Source organism: Grammomys surdaster, unplaced genomic scaffold (assembly GCF_004785775.1).
Source record: "Grammomys surdaster isolate TR1022 unplaced genomic scaffold, NIH_TR_1.0 316, whole genome shotgun sequence".
Classification (NCBI taxonomy): domain Eukaryota; kingdom Metazoa; phylum Chordata; class Mammalia; order Rodentia; family Muridae; genus Grammomys; species Grammomys surdaster.
The window spans coordinates 278130-286573 of NW_021604735.1; positions in this window are offsets into that span (position 1 = coordinate 278130).

Consider the following 8444-nt stretch of genomic DNA (forward strand, 5'->3'; position numbering starts at 1 on the left):
CTGGGGGATTCTAGGCAGGGGCTCTGCCACTGAGCCACGCCCCCAGCCCCTCACTGGGGGATTCTAGGCAGGGGCTCTACCACTGAGCCACGCCCCCAGCCTCTCTCTGGGGGATTCTAGGCAGGTGCTCTACAGATGAGTCCAGTCTCCAGAACCAATGTCTATTTTGTGTAAGACCCTTTGCAGGATTAAAAAAAAAAGATATGTTTTAATCTTCTTCAAGATCCAATACAGCAAGACAGTTTCTGAAGATGGCAGGCAATGTGTCAGAACCCAAGTGTGCAGCTCTGAGGTGTAAGAGCTGAGGGTGAGCAAGCTCACATTCAACTAGGGAAGTTAAGGCAGACGGGATGGCAGAGATCACTATGGGCTCAGACTTGAGGACTGAGCAGTTTGGGTGGGTCATGATGGTAATGGGTATGGGAGGGGACTCAGGTGTCTTGGGAGAAGTGGGGGACGGAATGAGGGGGTCAGGCCAGAGCGCTCTTAGGGAGGAATCAGGTTGTAAAATTGCCTTGAATGCTATTCTGAATAATTTGGATTAAAAAGAGAGAGCGAGAGTAGGAATTCATTCATTCTTTCAGGAAATCTGAAAACGCTGGTGGGCTCCAGTCATCCCAGCACTTAGGAGGCTGGGGGCAACCTGGGCTACACAGTGAAACTATCTCAAAAGATAAAAGAAGGGCTGAAGAGATAGCTCAGTGGTTAAGAGCATGTGTTACTCTTGTTGAGGACCCAGGTTCTATTCCCAGCACCCATTCGGTGGTTTCCAACCATTAAAGAAATGCTTATGGACTATATCTCACCTACTAGGAAGGGGCCTGAGGACAGAGTTATCAATGGCACAGTCAAGAATGCCTGCCCTGGTGACATTCTAGTGTGGAGACAGACAATGGGCAGATGCCATTTAGAACTGAGTAGAGGTGGCTGGAGACATGACTGGCAGTTAAGAGCACTTGCTCTTTTTGCAGAGGACCCAGGTTCAGTTGCTAGCAACCATATGGCCACTAACAACTATCTGTAACTCCAGATCCAGGGATCTAACGCCCTCTTCTGGACTCCGAAGAGACTATGCACATGTGTTGCACAGACACGTGGGTAAAAATCCATTTGTATAAAATAAAAATAAATAATGTTTAATATATAATATGATGTATCTATCATATATACTATAGACTTATTATAACAAATATATATAAGAATAAGGGGAAGGAGCTGAGGACATGATTTAGTCAGTAAATGTTTGCTTCTTATGTACAAGGACCTGATTTAGATTCCCCAGTACCCACATGAAAGCTGGGCATAAACCAGGAGGTGGTGGCACACACCTTTGATACCAGCACTGGGAGGCAGGGGTAGGTGTAGCCAGCCTGATCTACAGAGCGAGTTACAAGACTGCCAGGACTAAACAGAGAAACCCTGTCTTCAAAACACCAAAATCAAAACAACAACCAAAAGTATGCTGGCATGTGATTGATAGTAACCATGTGATTGATAGTAACCGCAGGGTTTGGGAGGTAGAGGCAGGAGGATTCCTGGAGCTCACTGGACAGCTAATGGAACCAAATCAGTAACTCCCAGGTTCACTAAGACCCTGTCTCAAAACCGAGAGGAGGGTCCGTGAGAAGATGACTCAGTGGGTAAAGGTACTTGCCACCAAGTCTGGTGGCCTGAGACCCACAGAGTGGAAGAAGAGACCCAGCTGCTGGAAGCTGGTCTAGGACCTCCACATGTGCCATATAGAATTCATACACAGTGATACTCATGTAATTAATTAATAATTCATTAATTTAATGCACGTGAAATGGAGAAGCAATTGAGTAAGACGTCTGAAAGTCAAACTCTGGCCTCCGCTCTTGCACCACATGCATGTATACATACACACAGAGACACACATACATACACACACATACATACACATACATACATAATACACATACACACAGAGACACACATACATACATACATACATACACATACACACAGAGACACACATAGATACACACATACGTACATACATACACATACACACAGAGACACACATACATACACATGCATACATACATACATACACACAGAGACACACATACATACACACACACATACATATGTACACATACACACATACATACACATACATACACACACACATACATACACACAGATACATATACATACATACATACATACATACACACAGAGACACACATACATACACACACATACATACATACATATGTACACATACACACATACATACACATACACACATATATACACACATACATACACATACACACATACATGCACACATACATACACATGCATACATACACACAGAGACACACATACATAGACATACATACATACATACATACACACATACACACATACATCCACACATAGAAACACAGAGACAGACATACACACACACACACACACACACACACACACACACACACACACACAAAGAGGAAAGGCACCCAGAAGTTGCAGTTGCCTATTCAGTCACTAGGCAGTCAGGGTTGCCAGTCCATCATTCTGACGTGCTGGAGGAAGAAGGAAGCCATAGGATTTAACCGGGGAAAGCATGATCAAAACAAGCTGTAGAAACATGAAGAGGGGGACTGGAGGCCAAGCTAGCTGGTGAGCTAGCTGGAATTCAGATGAACCTGAGCCTGATTCTTCTGACCCTGGACCGTTGTCACCTTAGATCTTTTCAGGGGTTCTTCCTGAACCTGCTGTCCAGGCCTAGCACCCAGCTCTGCTCCCCAACTGTGGCTCAGCCGTGAGGCATGCAGAACGAACACACGTCCACACACGTCCGCATGTGAGCTCAGTCCCGACCACCGCACCCCTCCCACCAGGCTGCTCTTTCCAGGGCCTCTGACTCCTGCGTCACTGCTCTGACCTATCCACCGGAGAGTGGGCCAGGGACAGATGGGGGCAGGGACAGCACGGCCTGACATGGCCTTAGAAGGAGGAGCCTTTGGGGGCTGTAGGACCTGTCCCTTCTCTGTCACTAACTTTTCAGAGAACTCTAGGAGAGGGGCCAGGTCCATCAGCTTCTAAATGCTGGAGCCAGCAGGATTGGGTATCCCCTGGGGCCTTGGAGAGAGAGAGAGAGAGAGGAGAGAGAGGTACCATTGTATTTGTGGAGAACGAGACAGTGAACAAGTCAATGCATGGCACACCCGATTCTAATGCCACATAACCCCCGAGTGCTAAGGGGCTCTGGGGACCCAACATCAGTTCGAATGCACTGGTGTACTTCGGAACACAGTCTGTGCATCTGATGGCAGGTGACTCTGAGGGAACCGAGAGGAAACAGAACCGGAAGCTGCTAGTAGGGCGTGATGGCACACACGTGCAATCCTAGCTCTTGAATGGAAGGACCAGAAGGTTCACAGCAAGTTCAAGGCAGCCTGGGTTACAAGGCATGCTCCAGGCCAGCCAGGGCTGCGTCACAAGATCTGTCTCAAAATGAAAACCAAACAGCCGGGGTAGAGCACACCTGTCATCCCAGCACTGGGGGTGAGGCGGGGAGGAGGCGGGAAGGATCGGGAGTTCAGGGCTAGCTTCTGATACGTAGTGAATTGGAGGCCAGCCTGGGCTATGTGAGAGCCTCTCTCAAAAAGAGAAAGAAATAAAAGAAACCAAACAAACAAAACCGTCTGTCTCAGTCCCCCCACGGAGGTCTGTCACTGTTTACTCGTCACCGTATAGAACCCCAAAGCCCACTCTAGTCCTTCCTAACCCTGTCTCTCCATTTGTTTTCCCACGAATATTCTCACCTATGTCATGACCCCGAGCAGGAATCTTTTACTTTTTTTGGTTGTTGTTTTTTGAGTGATAAGGTCTCACATAGCCCAGGCTAGTCCTGAGCTCCATAAGTAGCCAAGGAATACCTTGAACTTGTGGCCGCCCTTGTCTTCACCTTCTAAGTACTAGCATTCTAGTACTGCGCCATCATGCCAAGGATGGAACCTGGGATTCGGTCTAGGCAAGCACTCTACCAACTGAGTCACATCCCCAGATCCCTTGAGCGGGGATTTCCCACTCCCCAGAAGTAAGACCCACCGTACACAGCCATGGTCTTCCCTTTGTATTTAATTTATTTGTTCAGTATGTGTGCATGGGCATGCTCATGTGTGCGACAGCATAGGAGTGGAGATCAGAGGACAACATGCAAGAGTTGGATGCAGGAATTGAACACGGATCAGTCAGGCTTGGCAGCAAGCACCCAACCAACTGAGCCATCTTGCCAGCCCCACACTATGGCCTCCCATCATGGGAACTTATTTAGACTTCTTTTTAACTGCTGTTCCGTCTGGCTTGCCCTCTTCACTCTGTCTCCCTCTCTTCTTCAGATCTCAAACCCAAGGGGTCTCTCTGCCACAAAGCCTCTCCCGACACCACAGCAGGAAGTTGTCATTGCTTGTGTGAGTGTGTTAGCTTTTACTCTATCAGGGCCAGGGTATGACAATGTTGAGAAGCTATGCAAGTTGAACACTGCCCAGCTCCAGGAGTTGCTTATTCATAAAATGTCCTCACTGGGAGTAGACCCCTCAGTCTCCCTGTGTGTGCCCCGGTACACAGAGAGCAAAGGTTAGTACATGGATGGTCTCAACGCATCTCTGTACCTGCCCCACACCAGCATGGTTCTTAGCAGCAGTCACTGTTCAGTTGAGGGTTGTGTTCTGTGGTGCCCGCCATGCTCCTCTCTAGGTAGGAGACCTAGACAAGGAGAGTAGACCCCGCCTAGCCACCCTTGCTCACTGGGCCCTTGGGCTGGAGAAGCTGCCATTAATCTCAGAGCAGGTGATCCGGGCTGTAAAGATAACTGCAGAGATGAAACCCATAGTGGAGCTGGAAGCAGACTGTCTACAGGTCCCAAAAGGGGAGCAAATTTACAACCCCCGTGAGCGGATGCAAACCCCAGGCAGCACGGAGCCCCAGCTGCCTGGAGCTGGGCTGAGAGCAGGAGGGCAGGGCTCTGGGCTTTCCAAGCAGTGGCTTCCCAATTTGGGAGTCCAGCCAATGGCCTAGGAGACCTTCTGTGCTGGAAAGTGAGTTGGCTGGGCGGGGAGAGGGCTGGAAGAGTGTTTTGAGGGGAGACTCCTGGCCTTCGGGGGCCTGAAAGGAAATGAGAGTGCTAGAGAAGGGAATTCTGCTGGCTGACAGTCCCCGGGGTAGTGGTGCACATCTGTAATCATTTCAGCTATTCTGGAAGCCCAAGAGAATCGTGAGTTCCAGGCCAGCCTGGATTTCATAGCAAGATCTTGTCTCAGGAAAAAAAGAAAGGTTAGCCAGTTGGTGGTGGCTCATGCCTTTAGTCCCTCTGCTCGGGAGGAAGAGGCAAGTGGATCTCTGAGAGTTTGAGGCCAGCCTGGTCTACAGAGTGAGTTCCAAGACAGCCAGGGCTACACAGCGAAACCCTGTCTTGAAAGAAAGGGAGAGGGCTGGAGAGATGGCTCAGTGGTTAAGAGCACTGGCTGCTCTTCCAGAGGTCCTGACTTCAATTCCCAGCAACCACATGGTGGCTCTCACAACCATCTGTAATGGGATCCCATGCCCTCTTCTGGGGTGTCTGAAGACAGCAACAGTGTACTCATATACATAAATAAATAAATCTTTTTAAAAAAGAAGAAGGAGAAAAGAAAGGAAGGGAAAAATGGACAGAGGAAGAGAGAGAGAGAAGGAAGGGGAGGAGGAGGAAGAGGGAGTATGAGGCCTTCATTTTAAGCCCCAGAGTATAATATGCTGGGTGCAGGAGCTTGTCCTTGCAGCCCCTGGATTAGGAAGCGAGAGGCAGGCGGATTGCTGGAGTTCACTGGCCAGCTATCCTAACCCAGGTCCCAGGTCCCAGTGATAGACTCTCTCAAAACACACACACAGTGGACAGTTCCTGAGGAATGACGCCTGAGGTTGACCTCTGTCCTCCATGTGTATGCGCACATAACCCCCCTGCCCCCACACGCAGAAAGAAAGAAAAATAGCCATGCACAGTGGTGTGTGCCTCTGGGTCATCCTCAACTACATAACAACTGCTAGGCTAGCCTGAACTACACAAGACCTTGTCTTTGGGGTAGGGGAAGAAAGAACTAAAATCTACTTTTTCCTCCCATTCCTATTTGATGTCACACAATCATGTATAACTCTTTTGGAAGACCTGGTACCTAATACACTTACCTACAACAAGCAGATGTTCAGTAAATGCTATAGGTGCTAAACAGGTGTCTAGTGGCTGGCAAGATCGTTCAGTGGGTAGAGATGCTTGCTGCCAAGGCTGACAACCTGAGTTCAATCTCCAATCTCCAGGACCCACATGGTAGAGGGAGAGAACAGACTCCCTCAAACTGTTCTCTGACCTCTACATGCATACCGCAGCATGTGCACATACACACACACACACACACACACACACACACACACACACACCTGTGTGGACACGAGTGTGCAATTATGGATACATTTCAAAAATAAATTGGTTAGACTGGCGAAATGGCTCAGCAGTTAAGAGCACTGACTGCTCTTCCAGAGGTCCTGAGTTCAATTTCCAGCAACCACATGGTGGCTCACAACCATCTGTAGTGGGATCTGATGCTCTCTTCTGCTGTGTCTGAAGACAGCTACAGTGTACTCATAAATAAATAAATCTTAAATAAATAAATAAGTTGGTTGAAAGATTCATGTTTATCCTGACACATAGTCTTTTCAAATTTTTGAGACAAGGTCTCTTATGGGATGCTCGAGCTATCCCATAACTTACTATGTAGCCCAGGCTAGCCTTGAACTTGTAACAAACAGTCCTCCTGCCTCCACCTCCTGAGTAGCTGAGATTATCAGCATGAGTCATGGTGCCTCGCTTGAGGATGTGTCTCTACAGGAGGAAAACATTCCCTGTTTACTGTGGGCTGTGTATGAAAGGAGGAGACACTGCGCTGAGACAGACTTTCTACTCCTGGCCCACGCTGATTGCTTAAGCTTTAATGGAAGTCAAAGGGAACAGACATGGTGCTGGCTTCCCTGAAGACACCCGTGAAAGCTGCCTGTCCCCAGGCTTCCTGGCCTCATACTCCGTACGGACCACCATAGATGCAGAAACCTTGCTCTTAGCTGTGTCTGTTGTGGTCCCTGACTCCACACCTCCCCAGCCAAGCTTTCAATCAGTAAATCTCCAGGGGCTGCTCTGCCTTCAGTAGCATCATCGAAGGCTACGCCTGCAGACAGTGACCCAGGGAAGCCCTAACTGCAAGCAGTGTGGAAACACCGACTAGAAACAACAAACGGAGGCTGTGTGAGACAGAGAGCTGCCAAGACAAACCGAACAGGCGTAAGAGGGATGTGAGAGGGCTGCCTGCCGCCAGCTCCGCTGGGCTCTAGCCAGGAGAGCAGAGTCAAGAACACATACGTGCAGGGAGACACAACTGCAGCCCAGCTTCCTACAGGCTCTAGATCTGCTCCTGGGAGGTTTCAAGGCCAGGAAGCCCCGAAGAGGTTGAAGGAGAGCTAGCCAACCAAGCATGGTGGCACATGCCTATAGCCCTAGCACTTGTGAAGTGAAGGCAGGGAGATAGTATGTTTGAGGCCAGTCAGCCTGGATAATGTATCAAGAAACCCTGTCTCCAAAGGACAACAAAAGAGATGGAGAGATGGCTCAGCAGTTAAGAATGTATAGTGCTTCTGAGAGGAGATGGTGCACACCTTTAATCCCAGCACTTGGGAGACAGAGGCAGGCAGATCTCTGTGAGTTCGAGGCCAGCCTGGTCTACAGAGTGAGTTCCAGGACAGCCAGGGCTACATAGAGAAACCCTGTCCTGGAAAACAAAACAAAACAAAGAGTACAGACTGCTCTGACAGAGTTTGCTTGGCCTCCCCTGCATCAGCTGGCTCACAATCACCTGGGACATAGCAGCTCTAGCCTCTGAGGGCACTTGAACTTGTGTGCATAAACTCATATAGAGACATATATGTAATTTAAAATAAAATAAAATCTTTTTTAAAATAATAAAACCAGGGCTGGAGAGGTGACTCAGTGGTTAAGAGTGGTTAAGAGCACTGGCTGCTCTTCCAGAGGTCTTGAGTTTAATTCCCAGCAACCACATGGTAGCTCACAGCCGTCTGTACTGGGATCCAATGCCCTCTTCTGGTGTGTCTGAAGCAAGTGTACACATGCATAAAATAAATAAATAAATCTTTAATAACAACGATAACAACAATAATATTAAAACCAAGTGGGATAGTTTATACTTGCAAGCCCAGCACTTGGAAAGCTGAGGCAAGAGGATTAACATGTGTTCAGGAGTAGCCTGGACTGCATAATGAGTTTCAGGCTAGCCTGTATTACATATTGAGAGCCTGTCAGAGATGAAGAAAGGATGGAGAAAGGAAGTAAGGAAAGAAGGAAAGGAGGGAGGGAGGGAGGGAGGGAGGGAGGGAGG